Source organism: Bemisia tabaci, chromosome 3 (genome assembly GCF_918797505.1).
Source record: "Bemisia tabaci chromosome 3, PGI_BMITA_v3".
Lineage (NCBI taxonomy): Eukaryota > Metazoa > Arthropoda > Insecta > Hemiptera > Aleyrodidae > Bemisia > Bemisia tabaci.
The window spans coordinates 7,597,452-7,621,735 of record NC_092795.1 but is presented as its reverse complement, the minus strand read 5'-3'; the positions used below and the strand labels follow the sequence as shown (position 1 = coordinate 7,621,735).

General features: G+C 39.5%; 1 long non-coding RNA gene across 1 annotated transcript; it reads right to left on the bottom strand.

Moving 5' to 3' along the window:
• Window positions 1-1,642: 1,642 nt before the first annotated feature.
• LOC140224185 (uncharacterized) lies at window positions 1,643-23,312 on the bottom strand. The gene is made up of 3 exons (XR_011899433.1): window positions 23,178-23,312; window positions 17,607-17,837; window positions 1,643-2,335 (listed from the first exon to the last, which is right to left on the bottom strand). It is a non-coding gene; the product is annotated as an uncharacterized lncRNA (long non-coding RNA).
• Between the last annotated feature and the right edge of the window lie 972 nt (window positions 23,313-24,284).

Sequence of the window (24,284 nt, the reverse complement as noted above, 5' to 3'; positions counted from 1 at the left end):
TCACGTACGAATGAAATCCCCGGGTTTCAAAAAAGGTCGCTCCTCTGACATAAGGACGTATTTCACTTTTCACATGAACCCCAGAAAGCATGGATTTGAATGTGACCCAGGGCTCACGAGGAAATTGAGATTCGCCCTTTCGTCAGAGGAGCGACGAAACGGGGCCACTCATTGGGAGGCTTTTTAATCTATTTTCCTCCCTCAATTGGACTGCATTTTGCAATTTGGAACTATAAATCCTGGCCCGGTTTAAAAAAAATGCATATGCCATTAGTATCCCTATGCACATAAGTGTTTTTTTCAGATGAGCCAGAATTTATAGTTCCAAATTGCAAAATGCAGTCCAATTCGTCGTTACCTTCCACGAAAGAACATAACTACATTTTCATTGTTGCCAGATTTCGCCTCGTAAATTTGAATTTGTAAAGGAAAATGTTAGGTATTAATTGTACATTTCACTGATTTTTCCGCTAATCTCATGAAAAACGAAAATAAATTTTGGATAAAGCTTTCGCTTTCTCGTGTTTGTGAAAAATTGAATTCTTTGAATCAATTTGACAACCTTGGAATGGAGTTACGTTTCGTCGTCCGGGAAATGAAAAAAAATGAAGCTGAATCCTGTCGTAGCGAATTCAGTGAATAGTTTATTCTGCAGAATCTTGGAAAAATTAGACAGTTTCAAGGCATTATGTTCCGTAGTTCTGCAGTATTACAAAAACAGAACATCAGGAAAAACTGGACCGCGTTAAACAGAAAGGAACCAAGCCACATCAGCTATTGCCAAATTTATAAAAATATTTGGAATTTGATTTTTTACGAGAGAACGTTTGTGCGGATTCCTTTGAAAATTTTAAGGAATTTGCTTTGTATTATGGAGAAAATTCATAGAAATTTGCACATAAATCCGCACAACTGTTTCATGTAAAAATTAAATTGCCCGATAAAATTTGGCAATAGCTGATGTGCTTGGTTCCTTTCTGTTTAACGCGGTACAACTAGGCACCATCAAATGCAGTTAAGTTGATTCTACCTAAAATCGCCTAATGATGACAGCGGCGATGATCAGCGTTTAGGAAGAATGAGGGGCTTGTAGGACAAAGCGCGCAAGTGCAGTTTTTGCTACCTCGAGAAATATGTGTTTAAAGTCTCGAAATTACATGGAACCTTACGGCGGAATGAAAGTTCAAACTGACTTTTTGAAACTTAAAAATTGAAATTTGAGACGGAATTTTTCACAAAATATGCACTAAGACTACAAGTACTACATTACTTTTATAAGACACACTACTTTTTTTATAGTTTTACTTGAAATCATTAAAATCTCAACTTTTTCAAAAACTGCATTTACGCGCCTTGTCCTCCAAGCCCCTCAAATATTTTAGCAGCCCATTTCAAAAATTGAAATTATTGACGGTAATCGATTCATAAGAAGTTGAGGTGATTCGATGGACTTAATTTTATGTGTCAGAGCGACGTGCGATATATTGCATCGATTTGTTCGATAATTTGAGCTACTTGGCATTTGTTTCGAATTTTGAGGTCGCACTTCTGTTGTCATGAGACTGAAGAATTCATGTTCCAAATTTGACAAAGAAATTCAACCTAATGAAGACGTAGTTTTTTTTAGAGGAAAAATATCGCATTCGATACTGATATCGAAACTGCACTCGAATGCGATATTTTTCCTCTAAAATAACCACGCCTTTAATACGTTGAATTTCTTGATCGTCCATAAATGGACGCGTATTTTGTGTCAGAACGACATGCGGTATATCGCGTCGATTAGTTTCATTTTTTCAGCTACTCGTCATTTTTATCGAATTTTAAGATCTCAATTCTGTTGTTAAGAGACTAAAGAATTCACCTATTAAATCTTGATTAACAAATTCATCGTAATAAAGTCGGTGTTTTTTTTTTTTTTTTTTTTTTTTTTTTTTTTTTTTTTTTTTTTTTTTTTTTTTTAGACAAAATATAGCATTCGATTGCAGTATTTTTCCTCTATTTTCCTCGCGCCTTTAATACGTTGAATTTGTTCATCAAAATTGGTAAGTGAATTCTTTAGTCTCCTGACAATAGAATTGCGATCTCAAAATTCGAGAAAAATGACGAGTCGCCGGAAAAATGGAACCAATCGATGCGGTATATCGCATGCCGTTCTGTCTCAAAATATGACATTCATCGAATCACCTTAATTTTCGAAATAGAAGGAAGCTTTAAAGATCTTACCATGAAGAAGTGATGATCTGCAAGGTCAGGAACAGCTCTGATGCAGGGTGAAGACTTCCATCCTAGTTCATCACCTCCACGAATGTTGGCGAGACGAGAAAAATATTGGCTGTAAAAAAAAAATTAAAACCTTTTAGAGATAAATTTAACGTATCACATTGTTGCACATTGTCTATTATATGGAACCTCTTAACGAATAAATTGAAATAATGTTGAAAATAATGGAATAAAACTGCAATTTTTACCACAAAATTACAATATTCTCACATAATTTAGTTAATAATAATCAATTTTTAACGATTAAACATTTTCATACCGACGACCTAAGGTGATTCGATGGACGCCATATTTTGTGTCAGAACGGCATGCGATATATCGCATCAATTGGTTCCACTTTGTCAGCTACTCGTCATTTTTCTCCAATTTTGAGATCGCAATTCTGTTGTCAGGAGACTAAAGCACTCACTTATCAATTTTAACAAAGAAATTCAACGTAATAAAGATGTGGTTTTTTCAGAGAAAACATCGCATTCGATACTGATATCGAAACTGCCCCCGAATGTGATATTTTCTCTCTAAAAAACCACGCCTTTATTGCGTTGAATTTCTTTGTTAAAATTGGTAAGTGAGTGATTTTGTCTCCTGACAACAGAATTGCGATCTCAAAATTGGAGAAAAATGACGAGTAGCTGAAAAAATGGAACCAATTGATGCGATATATCGCATGCCGTTCTGACAAAAAATATGGCGTCCATCGAATCACCTTAAGTGTAGAACCACGCGTTTCCGTCTGTTATTCAACAGATTTTCTGTCATACTTCATTTTTTCTCGGGTAAACTGGTCTACCTAAATTCTTTAAAACTTCCGTGATCTTTCTTCTCTGTATGCAGAATACTTTGTATTAATTTCAAGCCATGAGTTTGCTTGTTTCTCCTGAAAAAATTAAACAAAGGTGGAAATTTTATGACACCACAATAGAAATGTATGATTTTCCACTTCGGCCATCGATTTATGAAGAAGTTAGGTAATTCGCAACTGCAAAAAATTGCAACACATTTCAAAACGCAGAATAACCTTGATAACTCGACTGATTGTGAAAAAAATCTCGAGAAAATCAAAAGATTATCGCCCACAGGGATTCTCAAATTAAATATCGATGGCCAAAGTGCGAAATCACTTATCTCCGTCCGCGACGTTCCGGACCTCCTGTTACACTTTATTTTTTCTTGGTAAAACTAGTCAACTTATTCCTTGAAAACTACCTCGATTTTTCCTCTCTTTTAGCAAAATATTCACTGGAAAGAAAACACATTGTATCTAGAGTTGAGACTCTTAAAAACATCGACAAGAAAAAGTACTCTTGATTCAATCAGAATCTAGCTTAAATCAAGAACCAAGCCTCTTAATTTAAGCGGATTTCTTTTGACCCAAGCATTAATCCGATTGAATCAAGAGTATTTTTTCTTGTCGATGTTTTTAAGAGTCTGGACTCTAGATCCAATGTGTTTTTTTCAGTGTTCTGTAAAGATATCAAGCCAAACAGTCGACTTAATTTTCCTCGAAAAATAAAATGGTAGCATAAAATTTACTGGAAATACGTGGTTTCACACTTAAGTCACCGATATTAAATGTAACTACACTTCTCTCGTAAAAAAAAGAAGAAAAGAGAAAAAAAACATTTTGTTGATTACATCAAGCGACTTACCGAATCAACGCTGAGGAATACACGTGAGCAAAATGACTTCCGAAACGATATCCGCAAATCAAACTTCATAGAAATATCACTGAAAAATCACTACCGAAAATTCGCGCAATGACAACCGACACAAGTGACGAATAGTAACTCCACTTAATGTAAAACACAGCAAACTATTACACTGGATAGAAAAAGAAGAGGCATGCTGACGAAAACTTTCGGCGGATAGAAAAATTGCGGAAAGTAAGGCTGTTCAACTATTCACTGCACCTTCTATATTCACGAAATGAATCACTGAGAAAAATTTTAATAATGAAGTCCCAAACACGAAAATAAAGTACCGTACACGAAACTAAAGTACCGAACGCGAAACTTGTTCAACTATTCACTGTACCTTCTAATTTCACGGAACAATTCACTGAGAAAAATTTTAATAATTAAGTACGGAACACGAAAATAAAGTACTGCACACGAAACTACACTGATGGTAATGCACTTGAATCATACGACTATCACACGCGGTCCCGAGATGAATATATTTCCGATAAAATATACTTCCGATTGATTATCCTCTACGCTCAAGCTCAACCCTTACGGCTGCGCGACTTCGACTGACCAAAGTACCAAAAGTTCCGAGCCCTCGAGGTCGCCAACGTTTTCCTTGTTCTTCTCGAAAACAAAAGAGTGGCTTCAATTTCCAAAATATCCCTACATTTCGGGTTTCCCCGGTGAAAGGTCAGTGCAAGCTCACAAAAGAAAATGTCTTCATTGAACTGAAAACTAATTGGATGTATTTCTATCAAACGGAACTGTGTGCGTTAAGACATTAGCCCTGAGACCCATACGAATATGTCCATAACAGGGCTCACGTCATAATGCACATAGTTCCGTTTGATAGAAATACGTCCAATTGTTACACTAATTAATGAGGGTACTTGGATTTCCCGGATTAATTCATCTCTCACTTTTCACAACTTTCCTTTTTTTGCTGAAATGTAGTGAGGGTTCGTCCATGAATCACTTAACCCGTTTTTCCCGACCTTTGACCTCTCCTTCTCCCTTTGTCCAAAATGTCACTTACCTCCAGACACCCCCCCCCCCCCCGAAAAATTTTGTCATTTCAATCGTGCCTCCTTTTTTTGCGTAGGTGTGGGTCGGCACGAACCCTTGCCACGGGCGTATATACATATGAATTCAAGTGTTTAAATGACTCAGAAACAACATAAATCACATAGGAAAAATTTAGAATCCACTCCTTCAAGGCATTTCTTGATTGTAATCGGCTCGGCTTGAATTCTGCCGTGCTAAGGAAGAACGCTGCACGAAAATTCGAGAGTTGCCAAGTTTCCCTTGATAAAGCATGTACTTTTTACGACATTTATGCATATTTTCCCTTTAAAATTTCAGATATTTACATTAAATTGCGTGCAAAATCGTCTGAAAATTTCGGGGGAAAATATTCACAATTTTCCCGGTAAATGGTTCAGTTGCGTTGGTCACAAAATCGTGGTTTTATGCTTGAATTCTTGTGGGTCAGCTAAAAATAATAAGATCCGTCCAAACAGCAACTTTCTACGTTCAATATTAACAGAGATATCGCCCTTTGAAAAGACAGGTTTTTGATGTCATCCATCGCGGTGGTGACATCCTTGGTTTTTTCACCTTGCTTTCATCCAAGTATCACGCTGAGTAACCAGTGCATCATTGACTGATAAAAGCGAGGTGGAAGAAACCAAGGGTGTCACCACCGCGGTGGATGACGTCAAAATCCGGCTTTTTAAAAGGCGATATCTCGGCTAATATTGAACGTAGAGAGTTTGGATGGTATTATTTTTAGCTGATCTACAAGAACCAAGCATCGAAACACGATTCTGTGATCATCGCAACTCTGCCGTGCTTAGGAAGAACGCCGTATGAACATTCAGGCGTTGCCAAATCTCTTACGGCAAATCACCAGTTTTCTGGAAAATTTGTAAAGATTTTCCTTCCGATTTTTCCTATAATTTTGTTCTCAACTCCACCTGCGGTTCCTGAAAATTTCAAGGAGATAGATTCATACCTTTCTTCAAAAATAACTATTTTCTGAGAGGAAATTTGACAACTCTCGAATGTTCATACGGCGTTTTTCCTTGTTACGGCAGAACTAACCCAATCCGGTTTTTATCAGAAGAAACTTGGCAGCGTCTAAAGGCTCTTACGACGTTCTCCCTTAGCACGACAGAATTAGACACTAGGACTTGGATTCAATGTCCTATAGTCATGTTGCCTGGATTGTGCTTTGTGAAATCCTCTCGGACCCGAGCATCCGATGCGTCTCAATCAAGATGATCAGGATGCATTTCCCCGAAAGGGTTAATTGCGCCGACACGAATCCTCGAATGCACGATGCCATGACCACCTCGATGAAGAGATGCTTTCACCTATAGCCATTCATCTTATCCTCATCTCGTACGCAGCATCCTGGGCTTCCGCCTTGCCAGATCGTCATAGACGTCGACCGTCATTTCGTCGCTCCTTTGACGTATGGGCGTATAACAATTTCCGCATGAGTCTTGGAAGCATGGATTTGTATGGAAAATTAAGCTCACGTGGAAATTGAGATGTGTCTTTTCGTCGGAGGAGCGACGATTTGATGCGTGATAATGTCTTGATTCGTCGATCTTTTGATGGAGGGACGTAAGCTCGTTTCAAGGTTGGAAAATTGATCAAGGAATTCGATTTTGTATAGAAGTATGACCGGCAATGGCCTGATCATTGCAATTGATCGACAAAGTTAAAGATAAAGAAGACTAAGAAAAAATATAGCGATCCTATTGATTGAAACGGCCGATTATTGAAGACTGCGGTCCGCTGTCTAAGACAGGGAAAAAGTAGGATTCGCCAGGGAATGACAAAATGAACGTATTTCTACCGAACGGAACTATGTGCATTAAGACATGAGTCCTGAGACCCATAATTGTATGCGCATTACAGGGCTCACGGCATAAATAATTTATGCCGTGTTCCCAGCGATCTGGAAAACCTGGAAAAGTCAGGGAAAAAATAAAGGGCCTGGAAAACATGGAAAAGTCAGGGAATTTGCTCCAAAAGTCTGGAATTTTTTCAAGTATTGAGAAAAAAAATTTAATAAGTAAACAAATAAAAATAAAAGAATTAAAATTGAAATTGCAATTCCTTCGTTGTATTTTGAATTTTCCGCCAACTCATCCTCTTTATCGGCATTCGGAAGGAATCGGAACTACTCGGAAGTGTTCGGTGGCTCCCCCTGCAGGTCAGCCATAATGATGGGGGCATCTTGTGCGACCGGTTGCGTCTAATGAAAAAAGAGATCGCAGGAGCTAGCCACTCCTCTTCACTCCTCTTCGACAGAGGCGTAGGAAGGGGGGCCCCCCCCCCTAGAATTGGAAATAGTATCATCCGCCCCCCCCCCCCTCAGAAATTTTGGATGTTGCAAAAATACCTTCTTCAACGGTAAGTCTCTGTCGCCGTGGCCCGTGAGAGGATGCCTATAAATAGAAAAACCTGTTGAATGCAACAATTTCAAAGTATTTTAACCTTAAAATGTAAAAACTGGGTGATTTTAAGGCAGAAATTGAAGGAAGATTAGCGCCACAAGTGCCTCGAGATGCGCTCAAGTAGAGTTAAAATTTCAAAAAATTTCCGGAACCTTAAAATGCATAAAACTGGGTGATTTGTAGGCAGAAATTGAAAGAAGATTAGCGCCACAAGTGCCTCGAGATGCGCTCAAGTAGAGTTAAAATTTCAAACATTTTCCGGGGGAGGCCCCCCGAAGTCCCCCCCTAAGCTGGGGGGTATTCCATACCCCCCGGTGGTGGGAGGCCAGGCCCCCCCTAGCAAAATGACCTAGCTACGCCTATGCTCTTCGATCGGGTAACCCTCAATCTTCAATGTAAAATTTCAAGTACACTCAGTAGGATATTTTGCGCTTAGCTGAGAACTATGTCTGCATGCTAAGGTAGAGGTTATTTTTTTTGTAACTCTGCCTTTTTTCCCTGGACAATACGCTCATTTAAAAAAATATATATGCATTTCTCAGTTTTTTAAGAATAATTCTTAATAGTCTGCAGAACGAAGACTGCAGGTTGGATTACTTTTTAAAAGAATCTGTTCAGTGCTCTTTTCCTTAGCATAGCAGCAATACCATGATGGGATTTATTTTTCAAATCCAATACTACTATGAGTAAATGAAACAAATTGAAAAATCATTTGCTTTCACCAATGCATCGTTTAAGAAGGCGTTTATATTTCGTCAATTTTGTTTTTCCAACACATTTTAAGTTTTTTTGTGATTTCATTCGTGTTATGATACTATCCTAGCCTGGTTCTTATAAAAAAAAAGCCGAACCAGATCAAAAATTGATGAAAATAGAGGAGTTTATACAAAAACCAAAAATGCGCGCGCTGTCTCTTTTAGGGCAAATTATTTGAGTTTTTTCCACGGAAAAAGGCCTGGAAAAATTTTCATTTTGGCCTGCAAAACCTGGAAAAGTCAGGGATTTTTTTTTTCCAAAATTGGCTGGGAACCCTGTATAAGGATAGTTATTTTGATGATTTTATGGTGAAAATTAGAATAAGGGAGTCATAAATAATGACGCATCGTCTAAGTGTCGCAGCGATTTGAGCGTTCGTCCAGCCCGCGCGGGTCGGCAGGGCGGTCAAGACATCTTCGCAGTTCTGCGCGCCTTCAATCCGGCGGAGCTGCAACATGCTTACACCCGTGGTCAAATAGTTGTATGTCACGCCTGCCGTAAACGAACTCCTAATATCGATGGTTCCACGCGAAAAGGAGCTTATTTACCTCGATTGCAACGTTGCATACGACAGTTAACGCTTCGATTTCAATCAATTTTTTTTTTTTTTTAGATACGCACAGATTTTCTGAAAAATTTACAATAATTTTACTAACGATCTTAATTGAAACAACGTGAAATTTGTTCGTGACATTATATTTAGTCATATTTTCCTTTTTTTCTTTTCATAAAAAAAAACTATGGTCCCTGATTCCAAATCGAAGCTCTAAGGATAGTTATTTTGATGATTTTATGGTAAAAATTAGAAGGGAGTCATAAATAATGTTGCATCTTCTATGTGTCGCAGCGATTTGAGCGTTCGTCCTGCCCGCGCGGGTCGGCAGGGCGGTCAAGACATCTTCGGAGTTCTGCGCGCCTTCAATCCGGTGGAGCTGCAACATGCTTACACCCGTGGTCAAATAGTTGTATGTCACGCCTGCCGTGAACGAACTCAAATATCGATGGTTCCACGCGAAAAGGAGCTTATTTACCTTGATTGCAACGTTGCGAACGACAGTTAATGCTTCGATTTCAATTAATATTTTTTAAAAGGTACGCACAGATTTTCTGAAAAATTTAAGAATGTTCATGGCTGCATTTCGGTAGCTGTAGTCTGATATGCGTACCTTAATTTTTTATAATTTTTTATTATGTTTTCATTTTCCTCTTTTTTTTTCAAGAAATTCGCCTCATACGGGCATTCCCTTGAAGTTGTCTGTGAATATTTTTTGACGAATGAAGAAAATTCACAAACAATTTTAGGAATGGAATTTGGTTCGCTTTATAAAACTAGTAAAACTTTAGCGGAAATTTGCAACGTCGTAATCGGAGCAATTTGTCGACTGCAACCATCAGCAATCACCTATCAGTCGCACTATCATGCGATAGTACTTATTGAAATGGGGTTTATTGGTAGAGATTGTCGTACAGTCACAGTTGTCATAGATGTCGATATTTGGGCTTATTTGACTTCGGCTATAATATGATACTTTTTTTCCTGTTCTAAAATGTTTCTTTATTTTTTTAAATATCATATTACTCATTGAAAGACGCACTGTCAATGGTCCTTCCAGTAGCCTTCGCTTGAAGCCGGTGCAATAACTGTTTGATCACCATGACCGTGGGGTTGCATACCCATCGCATTGCAGGCAAATTCTGCCCACACGTATCTATGGGTTGACCATTGAACGTTGAAAGCAGCACGATAAAGATATCTCAATACGGGTTATTGCTTGGTTAAGATAGTGTTACATCTTGCCTTGTCTTATCGACATTCGACATAGATGCAACTACAGTGGATTAAATAATCGGGCCACAGGAATTGAAGGCTCGTTCGACCAAATGGTACTGTTTTCCCGAGGGTTTGAGTTTATATCTTCAATATTGAGAAATACAATTGTCAGCTTCAAAAGAGTAACAACCTCTTAAAAATTTAGGGAAAACTAAATTAAGTCAGGGAATTTTGCCGAAACTTGAAAAATTGACACATTTGACTCTTTCTTTAAAATTTTAATTGGGATGATGCCATTGGGCCCACAAGCGTATTTAGAAACCGCATGTCTTCGCTGCCGTGTCAAGGAAAAAACACCTCATGAACATTCGGACGTTATCAAATTTGTTCCCATGAATTATGAATTTTCTCTAAAATTTTCTCTTTAAAGTTTATCCGCAATTCAGTCTGATGCGTTCGAAAATGCATACTTCTTGAGGAGAATCCAACAAAATTCGGAAGCCTTTACGGGCTTCCTTCATATTTACGATGACCCTTTACCAGTCCTAAATTACGACAGGATTTCACAAAGGCACGCATCAAAGCGGCAACGCGTGGACCAGTAGAATGATTTACAGATCCAAGGCTTTAGCCTCAAACTCCTGCTCATTGAGAAGGTTAAAGAATGCTCAAATCAAAACAGGCCTCGCCAAAACCGGTCGAGAACAAAAGACAATTCATTTCACCCTCGCAACGTCACTTTCACTCCAAATGCGGCAGCTCATTCACGAAAAATTCATTTGCAAAAAAACGGGGAGTTTGCATCTGAATTTTGAAGGAAGAATCATCAAGTTGAGTATAGCATGCTCACTGGTAGAGTACCTATAATACAACAGAGTATTGGCATCTCCGTACTCTGCCGTGCTAAGGAAGAACGCCGTATGAACATTCGAGAGTTGCCAAATTTCCTTCGATAAAATGTTTATTTTTGGGGGAAGTTATGAATATTTTTCCTTTAGATTTTCAGAATTTTTAGGTAAAATTGCGAACAAAATTACCTGAAAAATTTGAAGAATTTTTTTTACAAATTTTCCCAGATATTATTGATTTACCAACGGAACTTTTGCAACGCCTGAAGGCTCATACGGCGTTTTTCCTTAGCATGGCAGTACTGATCTCTGGCTGGCACATTGGTTTTCAGGATCTCCATGAGGCTTCTATAGTCAAATTTAAACAAAACAGAATATGAGAAATTCTTATTATATCGGGTGAGATATATTAATCGATTCCTTACCACAGCCTCAAATGAGGAAATATCGATAGTTGATCATTTCCGCCCTTGGATTCTTTCCGCTTCAGAGAAAAAATGTGGTGTATTAACATTCTTTAGCTGCCTCAGCCGCGCAAATACAAATCGAGGAAAAGTGTTCGTTAAAACTGTAGAATTAGCCCCCACTCTTTCAACGATTTTAACACATTTTTTCCAACGCAAAAAGTACGAAGAATACAGTTAATCTGACCATGTTTGGCGTTGCACCGTGAACTACTTAAACTCGCTCATTTTACCTATTTACTTTCATCAGTAATACTGATAATCAATGTATACTCATCGGTATTGGGTTACCGGCCGGTAATCGCGCGACGTTGTCGATTCATTATACCTATCGCGCCAGAAAGAAACGTCGCACAATGGATCTAGTCAATTAGAGAGGTCGGATATGAAATTTTTGACTGAAACTGCAAATTTTGATTTTTATTTCGTCACATTTTAAATTTTAAGGGGTGCTTTTAGAAGAAAATTTCACAAGGAAACCAATGGAACCACTTTTAAAATCTCTAAGTTTTGTATAAACAGAGTTGTAAGCTTTTTAAGTTTTCCAATCTTGTCCAACCTCTCCCATTGACTCGATCCACTGTGCGTCGTATGAACACTCCCATGTTGTAAAATCTCCTCTGATAAGATTCTAATTTTCTGGACAATTTCAGAAAGATCTCCAATGAATTTTTCGAAAAATTTTATACCCACACTTTAACGCCGACCAAAATAATCAACAATTTTCTCGGAAAGTTATCTTTTACCGCATAAAATTTGGGGAAAATCCAATGCTCATACGATAGTGACAATTGGACTACATTTTGCAATTAGGAACTATGAATTCTAGCCCGGTTTAAACACAACGTATGTGCCATTAGTTTCCCTATGCACACAAGTGTTTTTTCAGATGAGCCAGAATTTATAGTTCCAAATTGCAAAATGCAGTCCAATTAATCTGCCGTGCTAAGGAAGAACGCCGAATGAACCATTAGGCGTTGCCAAGTTTCCTTTGATAAAGCACGAATTCCCTGGTGAAACTTATGAATATTTTCGTTCTGATTTCTCGGATAATTTTGTCCGGAGTTTCACCTTAAGTTCCTAAAAATTCCAAGGAAAAAATTCATAACTTTCCTCAAAAATGAACATTTTACCGAAGGAAATTTGGCAACTCTCGAATGTTCATACGGCGTTTCTCCTTAGCTCGGCAGCAATGGAGCTCCCGTTTTTTGGGTTCGGGGTCGATAAAATCCGTTTAAAAATGGAACACGCTGAGCATAAATGAACCAATTCACATCAGCGATTGCCAAACTTCATGGAAAATTTTTTTTCTATAAGAGAACAGTTTTACGAACTCTTTCGAAAATCTCAGGGAATTTCCTTCGTGTCACGAAGGAAAGCCCATACACTTTTCAAAAGTATCCAGACAGTCGTTCTCCCGTGAAAAAATATAACATCCGATGAAATTTGGCGATGAGTGATATGACTTCGTACCTTTTTGCTTAGTGCTGTCCAAATATGGTCGTATGACATTTAGGTCTCGGCCAAAGAGGAAGACAGTTCAAGAAAGTGAAAAAATCGCTGCCAAATCTAACAGACCCGTCTCTCGCTCTCAAAATATCACGTACGCTATAATGTTATTCCAGTCACAATTTGGCATCAAGGTAAAGCTGTCGTAATGAGATAATAACTAGTTTAATCGCAAACTTGCGCCAACCGGCTCAGCTGAATTCACTTATAAGTAGATGAATTTTGGTTGTAAAGTCACTTAGCGCGCGTTTTTTAAAGCCATCGTGACCTATAATTTTGCATTCCTCGTTAGGTTTGATAATCTTTTACGCTCAGAGGCGCCTTTGAATCGTACGTTTTAGCTGAGCTATAAGCATGACGACATGTCTGTAAAACCGATTGGTTATTCTTATTTATTTTAATATGTTTAAAAATAAGGCGGAAAACTAATAACAGATCAAAATCGGATTAATTTGTTGTCAGAGTCACGTTTTAAAAGTACATCAATGATCGCGATCGGTCTTGATTCGGCTCGTTTTGGCAATAATGGTCCCACAAATTGCACCATTTGACATCGCTGCCTCATACGGAAGATATCAAATAATTATTAGGATAGCTTTTTACCTATTTCCAGGTAAATTGAATGAGAAGATTTTGTAGGAGGTTAAGTGTGTAATTGCTGATAACGTCACGCGAGTATGTAATTGCAGCATGCAGCATGAACAATCTCCATTTTATTTGTATTTTTTTCTGTAAACATACTTGTTTTTTGTACTCCATTTGATAAAATACTCAAACCACCCTATCTTCGTGTTGCAGTCTCCGTTTGTAAATGTATCGTAGCCTTGAGAAGTAATAATCACCGCCGTTCGTTGTGCTTATGAAAGCCGGTGCGCCTGCAATGTTTTGTGTATACAACGCGGACGTCCGGAGAACACGAATAGTTGCATAACGAATAGTCTGGATGCAACTATTCGTATTCTCCGGACGTCCACGTTGCATACACAAAACATTGTAGGCGCTTCTTCTTTCATAAGCACAACGAACGGCGGTGATCATTGCTTCTCAAGGCTACGATACATTTACAATCGTGTATACCATGGCATCTTTGACGTTGGAACGGGCCGTGTTGCACTATGGCATGGTTGCCAAATTTTGCAAATTTTCCATCATAAACGCTTTCACAAGGGCATCTCGGATCCTACCGCAAATTACTACTGATGAAATTTCCATTATTCGCACTATTTCGCAACGCTGCCATAGTGCCACACGACTCGTCCCAATTCCGAGGATTATATGGTAAACACAATTGTAAATTCGACGTACAAAACTCTTAAGAACTAACAACCGCAGCCGTGTGTTGCACATGAGAAAGCCACAGTGCCTGCGATTTTTGATGTATGCAAAGCGGACGTCTTGAGACCACGAATAGATGCATCCAGACCTAGCAATTGGAAAAACCGGAGCGCTTTCAATTTTTTCTGCGTGTGTCAACGAGGTGTGTCACTCATTGCATGAATACGTCGTCGTTGCCTGGAGGAAGGGTGGTTTGAGTATATTTAATCAAATTAAAAACAAAAAAAACAAGTAAGTTTATAGAAAAATATACTTGTAAATAAAATGGAGACTCTTCATGCTGCAATTACTCGCGTGACTTTATCGGCAATTACAGACTTAACCTCCTTCCAAATCTGCTCATTAAATTTACTCGGGAAATGTGTAAAAACCGTAACTTCACGATAACCTAATCTTGAATTTGCACTGATGAGTCCGGATCAAACTTTGATGGATTTTGCCGAAAATTAAGCTTTGAGTGTGATTATCTTTTATTTCTCAGCCGATAATACGCATTCCTCTGGGTCGGGTTTGTTTACATTGGTCCAACTTTGGAGCTCCGCGATAGCTTAAAACTGATGAACCAATCAGAGAGCGGCACAGGGATGGCAATACTCTCCCGAATATAAGCACTCTAATAGGCTCTACTGCAGAATGCCGTCCAATCACGGCGACGCGGCAACGGGGCAGGAGTATGGATGTGGAAAGGTCGTTGCTTTTCTGCGTGACGTCAATGGAGCTCCGGCGCTACACCGGGAGAAGTGGAGCCAAACTGGTTTTCCTGATTCTGATCGTGAGTCCGATTCCTAATTCCTCGCGCGAGCACCTAATTCCTACGATCCGTGTCACGCAAATGAGTTCTCTATCTCGTCGATCCCCCATCAGCCATCGCCGAGTCCACATTCTGCCGTGCTAAGGAAAAACGCCGTATGAACCTTCAGGCGTTGTCACATTTCTTCAATACGAAACGAATTCACTAGGAAAATTATGCATATTTTTCTTTGAAATTTTCACCTATTTTAGATCAAATTGCAAACAAAATCGCCTGCAAATTTGGAAGAAAAATATTCACAATTTCCCGAGTGAATTCGTTTTATATTGAAGGAAATGTGACAACGTCTGAAGGTTCTTACGGCGTTTTTCCTCAGCTCGGCAGCATTTCCCGCGGATAACTTCACAGGATCGTGGATCTCGCGCGCGGGAAAATCATCGTCGCTCGCTGACCTGAGGGCATATCTTCTCCATTTCCACGTGAGCTCCGGAGAGCATGGCGCTGTATGAACGACAGAGCTCACGTTGAAATTGAGATGCGTTTTTAAGTCAAAGGGACGGTGAATCATCGTCCAAGAGTGGGGAGGAAGTCCAAACTCCCGTGCAATTTAAGAGGAGAAGAAAATATAACTCCAACAACGTAACGTGTTGCGTAACCCCATTCAAGAAGTTTTTGTTGTGATAAAATGTTCTGTTTAAGAACAGGTTGTTCATTCTTCATATTTCTGGGATGACTCACACCATCAGAATCTCATAATAAAGCGTATTGGTGATCCGATTTTCTTGGATGAAAGCGAAAGTGGTATGTAGAGAGGACGAGTGAGAAAGTTTGGTATGGAGTTAACAGCGTTTTTGCTATGAACCGCAGCAAAGATAATCCGTGATTTGATTTTCTTGTGTACACGGAGAAAAAAACTTCGTGCGTGGGACCCGAAGTTTAGGTCATATGGATCTCTGATATTTTCGGATTGAGCATCTGAACACTTTAGATCTAGGTGTCGAGGTTCGGATCACACATCTGAAACTTCAGTTCTTACATTGGAAGTACTTCTGTTTACACATCCGAAAAACTTCGGTTCTCACATCCGAAAACTTCGGTTCCCACATCCGAAAAACTTCGGTTCTCACATCTGAAGTACTTCCAATGTAAGAACTGAAGTTTCAGATGTGTGATCCGAACCTCGACAGCTAGACCTGAAGTGTTCAGATGCTCAATCTGAAAACTTCAGAGATCCATATGACCTAAACTTCGGGTCCCACGCACGAAGTTTTTTCTCCGTTTAATTGGAATTTTGAATTTTTGTTTTCGTTTTTTCGCTTTCTGCCGGCGGAACCCTCTGATTTTCGAGGCGACCGATGGAATTGGTATGCGAATCAGCCCGAGCCTCAGCGGTGGATTGCGTGGCCGGACGGCCGGCGTCAACTGGGGCAGGAGGCGCGACGCCGAGTCTCGCTTTTCGGCCCAGTTCCGCGGTGCGCGGCGCGGTGCGGCCGGTGCGGCAGTTGTTGCGTCAACGGCCCCGGCTAACTCCCGGTCGGGCCGCTCCGAGCGCTGGGTGCTAATGAGTCGCAGCTGCCGCGATAACGCCGTAACGCCGCGCCGTCAGTCCCCGCGCGACCCACGATCCGACCCAGGCGAGCAGGCCCCAGCGCCGAGCGCCAGAGAAGTGCGCGTGTCCACCATGTGAGCCCGGTAAACAAACCCCCCTCGCGCCCCCAGCCCCCACCCGCGTCCGCGAACCTAACCTGTGCGCTCGTCTTCGGGAGTGATCTGTGCTCGTGTGCTTTTGGATTTGGATTTCGCATTCTCCCGCCTTTTGGATTAACACTAAGGTGCGTCCAATCGCAGATCATGCAAATTCCAGCGATGGATCGTATTCGATACATCAAACGGGTGAGATCGTATCGATATCGATTGGTTCAAAACATAAACACTGCCTCAAAAGTCAATTGAGTAATGTGACGGAATAGGTTTTTTGTGATAGATTTTTGATTCGTATGAGTACTCATTGGCGAAGATTAATGAAATTGCGACGGAATTTCTCATTTCAGCTTTTCTGACAAATATCTTACAATTTTGGTTGGAGGTTATGTTCTGTTGTTTTGAACCAACCGATACATCGAACCCCTATCGAATACGATCCATAGACTGATTTAGTGGCTGTGTCATTTGATATAATATCGAACCCTTGGTTCGAAAGTAAACAAACGCAGAACCTTGTTTCTGATTTGCGCCCTTGGTACCATGGTGGTAAAATGTGTCCAAGTGATTCTTACAATCGTAATTTCTCGTGTTTAGTGAGTCTTTAATTGATTCATGACCGGTTTATGACTAAAATTTAACAAATTAACACATTCAACTCATGAAGAATTCACATATGAGTCAATTTAGTTTGTTTTGGTTTGAACCAAGAGTTCGATATTATATAGGATGACGTTGGTAGTCACTGGTGGGCTTGCTCGTCACATCAATATGAAATCATACTGTTATAAGCCCAGCCATGGATCGGACTGAGTTTAACTCAAGACATATGCGTCGAATTTGTGCTTAAGACGTCCACGTTGGTAACATGTTGAGACCATGTTGATGTCAGTCATCATGGTAGAAGGGTGGTATCAACTCGATTCAACAGACTTCTACGAATTTAGTATGTTACGAAGTAACATGTTGCGTTGGTAATATGTTTGCTTAATGTCGGCGTCAACATGATAGGTACTCACCAGGTTTTACTCACCGACATGGTTGTTTTTAGCAGAGATCATACTCAAGACCTCTGAAAACTCGAGAAAAAGACTTCATCCTGTTTTCAGGTTGTAAAAATGTCGTGTAGTTGTGTTGTGTTACACTGCCGTGCTTAGGAAGAACGCCGTATGAGCCTTCAGACATTGCCAAGTTTCCTCCGACAAAAACCGAATTTACCGGGAAAATTATCAGACAGTGCTGTACGCAATTTAATCTCGAAGATCTGAAAATTTCAAGGAAAAATATGCGTGAATAATTTCCGCAAAGTATGTTTTATCAAAGGAAATTTGGCAACTCTCGAATGTTCATACGGCGTTTTACTTGAGCACGGTTGTACTGTGGGTACTTGTATTGCTGTAAGCATGAAATTCGTTCGAAAAATTAGTTCTGAGCCCACCGATAACAATTGGGCCGACTTAAATAAGAGGGAACCGAGTCACGTTTCGTCAAATTTTAGACCATGCCACAGGCTTTGGAAAACTTGAGAAATATGATTAAATTTAGTTTGCACATTAGAAACATTTTACATAACTTTTCTTATTCTGAATATGCGAGTTCATTTCCTTACGAATCCGTGTAGATACCATACTGATATTTTGGAACCGATTCACATCCAGATGGAACCGAGGCGGTTTGAAGTTCTATTCATTTGAAAAATTCAACATGATAGGCGAAGTTCAACTCCCTCTTTCACTTCCAACTTTTTTTATTTAATTTTTTTTTTCTCTCTTTTTTTCTTGAAATATTTGAAGGAAGGATTGGTGCGGCTCGTTAAGCTCCAGACTACTCCTGACTCCTCCTGACTTGGTTTCTTTTCTGATCAAATCTATCAGGGAGGGAACTCGATGATGCAAAACCGCAATGTTTACTTCAACCTGATTTCAGGATGTCTCTGTAATTTACTTAATTACTGTAATTTACTTCCTCTATTTACGATGAACATAAACTGATATATGTTTTCATGTCACTCAATTTTCACATACTCTTTGCATGCGTTGACATCAACATGACATTAAAACTGACATCATAATGACCACCAAAAATAGCGTGAAATCATGTTACCCAAGTTTTCCGGGGCGAACGCAAAAGCGATAGATCAGTGCCACTGTTGGCGTATTTCTTCTTGCTTTTTGTGCATAATTTAAACTGATTTTCAAACAGAAACTTTTTTTGCCATTGTGCCAGCATGAGAACGTTTCCGACCTAACGGTATGGACCCTTGTCTACGTCGTTCAGATTGTGCAACTCTTCTTTTTTTTATGCATGCGCCTGAAGGCTCTCACCCGCTTTATGCGTCGTTAAAGTCGCTGTCAAAGCACCAAGGCCTCGATAGACAATCAAATTCCGAGCCGATTCCGATAAAAACGGATCATTTGATGACTCCTGGTCACCACGCAACATTCTTCTTTCATTGAAATTGGACGGGCTTAAAATGGAGTGCCACCATTCATCATTTCTTCCCGGAAGAAACATCTCTGCCAAGTTTTCTTTCGAAAATAATGCCAAGTAACGATTTTAGGACTGATGACTCCAGACAGACCTCCTCTCATTTGGATGGACTTTTCCATCGGCTGTCGAGCCCTCCAAGAATAATACAGAGAAATGGGCCGTGTTAAGCAGAAAGGAACCAAGCCACGTCAGCTATTGCCTAATTCAATTGAATAATTTGATTTTTTACGTGAAAACGGTTTTACGGACTTTTTTTGAAAATTTCAGTGAATTTCTTGCATAGTAAGAAGCAAATTTCTTAAAATTTTCAAGGGAATCCGAGCAAACGTTCTTTTGTAAGAAATTCAACTGTCCGGTCACATTTGGCAATAGCTGACGAGGCTTGCGGTTTTCTTTCTGTTACACCCGGCCCAAATCCCGGGGCAAATCGGTGACGTGCTTGTATATTCTACTCCAAGTTGAGCCGTTAACACATTTAAAAACGTTAACATGGTCGGAAAGGTCCTCATCATAAGGATATGCTTAATCAAGTAGTAAGGTCAGCAATGAGGATCGGTGTTTTACAGCTGCCCTGATAAAAAGTAAGTGTTAGAACCTAGTAGATCTAAGACATAGTGCGTAGATCCTAGGAAACCCGTACTGAGATTCATCAAAGGACGAAAAATATTCGGGAAAATCACAGCATTTTTTAGGAATTTTTTAATCAGGTGCTCCACGATGACTCGGGTTCAGATGAAGAGGAAAATATTGATATTTTTTTCTGAATTGCGGAGAGTAATTCACTTTTTTCCCTGAGAAATAGCTGGAAGTTGGAGAAAACCCCAGGTTTTTGTCGGATAATGTTTCCCTGTAAATCAGGGGTTGGGTTACATAACGAGTTTAAGTGATTATTTTTTCGAGGTTCTGTAGAATTTTTCGTCGGTCGTCTTTAAAAGTTTAAAGAATTATAATATAAATAATAATTATAATTAGAGAGTATATAATAATACTCTCAATAGAAACGCCAATCCTTCCAGTTAATTTAAGGTGATATTTAGATAATTTTTTAGCGAAATGGAGAGAGGGGGGCAAGCGTTACGTAATGTTTAGGGAAGTCTAGCACAGCGTTACGGAGCGTTCTAGGGGGATGTCAAAAAGCCGCAAATTGAGTGTTACGTAATTTACGAACCGCTCTCAAGAGAAGTTGCTGCCTTTAAAGTAAGGTCGGATTCCGAAATTAACAGCTTCCATCATGCTCTGCCGGAATATTTGTGGAGGATCGCTACTTGTCTTCATGAATATGTTAGCGCCAATGTCTCACAGAGACTGTATGGCCAGCGCATAGGTCAGTGTTTTAGAGCTGCGCGGAAAACAATTGTTAATGATGTAACACTCGCTATTTTTACCTGGGGCTCTGATGGGGAATACTTTTGTGAATATCGATGAATGGGATTGATTCACGGTCCAAATACTCTGTGATGCCTTTACTTTACCAAGCAGTGCTTAGGTTGATCGATGTGTCGAAGGCAAATAGTCAAATCAGGCATTTTGTCAAATGCCTATAGACAAATAGTCAAATATTCTTACTTAGATTGGATTAGATTAGATTAATTTTTTACCCTAATTTTCGACAAAATAACTCGTTGCTCCTGTAAGAAAGAATTTTCTGTAAAAATATGCAGCATACAATAGTATTTTAAACGATTTTAAGATCCTGATTGCACATTTCTCATGAAATTTTCAGCACTTCACAAACCAAAATTTTTTTTAAAATTTTAACATCTAAGTGTACGGAAGGCACGTGAAAAGAAAGGGACAAGGAGAGTTCGCAGATTTGAAGAGTTATTCTTCCCAAAATATTGAAAACCCGTGAACTTCACGCCACAAATTTACAGAATTCCGTAAAATGTCAAAATTTGACTACGGGCCTAGGCATTTGATAAAATGCTAATTTGACTAATAACCTTCGACAGATGCCCAAAATAGTGACGAAAATCTGCGTGGCACTGCCCGGATTGTTTCAATTACTGAGGTGGGGCGCATCATCCGTGGCGCCTTGCACCCACCAAAATTCCATGATATCACAGATTTGTCATGAAATTGCGTAGAAACCGACATGAGTTTAATTGAAACCTCTAAATCACAGGAACTGTCATGCCTTCTGGGGACTCTGGGAATTGAGAGTGTATTTGGAATGTTTTCAGTAGAGAGGCTGAGGGGGTGAAATAATACCTGTTTTCGATATCATTAAAATTTGTACAGCCAGTAGCTGCGTCAAATTCCCGTCATATCACAAATCGTAAGCAGAATTCATTCATGCGTTAGACAGATGAAAAGTAAGTCGCTCGAAAATAGAATCTTGACTCACGCTCCAAATGCATAACTCTCGACGGTATTCAATGAAGCAAATGTTATCGAATGATGTTGTTGGGCTCATCCGCGTATATGTGTATTTCTGTGCAATAAATGAAGCATTTGTTTTTGAGGGAAGCTACGATTATTTTGTCATGAAGTTTTTAGTGCTTTAGATCTAATTGCGCACGAGATTTTTCCGAAAAATTTGGAGAAAAATGCAAATTTCCTCTAAAAATTTCTATGTTTTCAAAATCAAAGCAGTATTTCATGGTTTGTAATGGGTTTTTTCCTAGCACGGCCGCACTAAAAATCTGGTGTGCTGAAATTTCTTCACCTTCACATTTTTGGAGGCAGCCTTCGAATTTTTTGAGGTCGCCTTCACATCGCTGTCCACATGACGTCGCCTCTCTGGAGTGAGGGCGTATCTCAATTTTCACGCGAGCCCTAATTTACATGTAAACCTATGCTCTCTGAGGCTCTTCCAGAAATTGAGATACGTTCTCACGGATTATGTAGCATCGCGTCCAAGATCTTGGACTCCATGCTCATCGCTAAACGTCTCACTTCATTGCTTGAGCATGGAGTCCAAAAGCAAGTAGACCTCCCTTAGTTTTAAAGTTCATCATGATAGAAAATCGTATACTTCGCTTATCTAATCTAACCTGAACTAACCTAACCTAACTTAACCTAACCTAACCTAACCTTACCTAGCCTTACCTAACCCAACCTAAGCAATGCACAATTTTTTTCGAGAACACATGTTTTGTCTTTATTTCACCAAAATTGTCTTAATAAATTTTTGGAACCCATGCTTCTATATTGTCGGAGAATACCTGCGTCCCGCAATTTTGGACGCTATGCTCACTTCGATTTTTCGAAAAAATTATCCCTAATTAAAGTGAGCATGGAGTCCAAGATCTTGGACGTGATGAGCAACCGAATATCATATAGCTGAGCATGGAGTCCAATATCATGGACGCGATACTGCATTACCGTTCTGACGTCAGAGGAGTGCCGGTAAGACATGCGCGTTTCACCATTGCCATCGCATGAAGGGGCGCGCTTAACTATTTTCTTTGCACAAGAGGCCGCGTTACACAGTTTCCCTCGCAAAAAGCAATGCGCTTAGCAGGTTTATGCCTTCTGCTTCCACATCCCCCCCTCCCCTTTCCAGATCTGTGATGCTAAGGAAGAACGCCGTATGAGCCTTCTGACGTTGCCAAGATTCCCTCGATAAAAACTGAACTTACTGAGAAAATTGTGAATATTTTCCCCTAAATTTTTTAGCCAATTTTGTACGTAATTTAATCTAAAATATTTTGAGTATTTTAAAGAAAAATTTGCATGAATGTCGTCAAAACTACATGTCTCTCCAAGGAAATTTGGCAACTCTCGAATGTTCATACGACGTTTTTCCTCAGCACGGCAGAGATGCCCCCACATTTTTTAACCCCTTCTCAGGTGCCTTCACATCTACACCACGATCGATCCCCGATCGACCGATCGAGCACTTTCTGCACCCCTGCTGAAAATCCCTGTATTTTTAAACCATTTTCCATAATGCCAAGAAATAATGTTCATTCTTTTTATTTTTTCAGGAATTCTCGGTCAGTTTGCGTGGAAGCAGTGTGTTCGTCGTGCTTCATATCGCCCTTCAAAATGAAGCTGTAGTGGATGCGAATAATACTCAAAACGTCCGTTTTGGATGCAGCGCTGGTTAGCCTATAAATCAATGGAATGGAAGTATAAGTCTGCACCATACGGGAATGTGTTTGCTTACCTGCAAGCTGTCGTCAGTCCGCCCAGCTCGTTACATCTCAAATTGTTGGTTTACAGTGCGCTACTTGTGAATAAGTCGCTCGGTTCGTCTCGTGGTCGTGGCGGCAGGCCAGTAGTTCTTGCTAAACCTTTAAGTGCCTCAAGAAAGTTTCTAAGAAATAAATAAATATTTGTTTAATATTCATCGCGGTTTGAAGTTATAAAATTGAAGTGCGCGTCTTTTTTATGTGTTCCGTAGCATGACGTAAAGCTCTCCTATCAGCACACTCTTTGATGGTATCAGGATTGGATGGTATCGATGTGTTCATCGTAATTACATCAAAAAAACAAAATATGATTTTTGTACAAAATTTCGGCCCAATCCAAAAAATGTCACTAATTACCAAAAACAAAAAAAAACAAAAAAAAAACCAGGCACCCAAAAAATATGATGGCAGTACCGTTTGGATTCATCATATAAAAGGAAATGATATCAAAACGGCCCAATTTTCTCTTTCATGCCCATGCAATATACCAAACACCCCAACTTTTTTCACAAAAAAAATAAATAAATAAATAAATAAATAAATAAATACCTATAAGGTATGATGACCTGAACACGTTTATTGGATCCATCGCTTTAAAGGAGTATGATATCAAATCGGCCCAACTTCTCTGAAATATGCCCATCTCGGATCAATAATTTTTTTGAGACCTTCCGACTCATCGCTGAGGAGACACTGATCATTACTTGACCCTTAGTATATGTCCTTGTTTAGATGTCAAAGAGTTCCTTATGAGAACTGTAATGAATTTTTTTTCTTTGAAGAGATAAAATCAAAAAATCGTCATAAAATTGAAAAAAAAATTCGAAGAAAAAAAAAGGAATGGGCCGGCCGGCCGTACATACAAGTGGTAGATAATATAGGGTGATTATCGTCTCTCTTTCACATATACATGAACAAGTATCATCGTCAAAAGGAGGATCAGTCCTTCTTGAAATCGTCATTGAAAGATAGACTGAAAGATATTCACACATGAGTGAACAACTTAACAACTTTCAAGCAATGCCATATTCTTTGTTTGTTTCTGATAGAAGGCCTTACAAACTACTGAACCTTGGCGTATT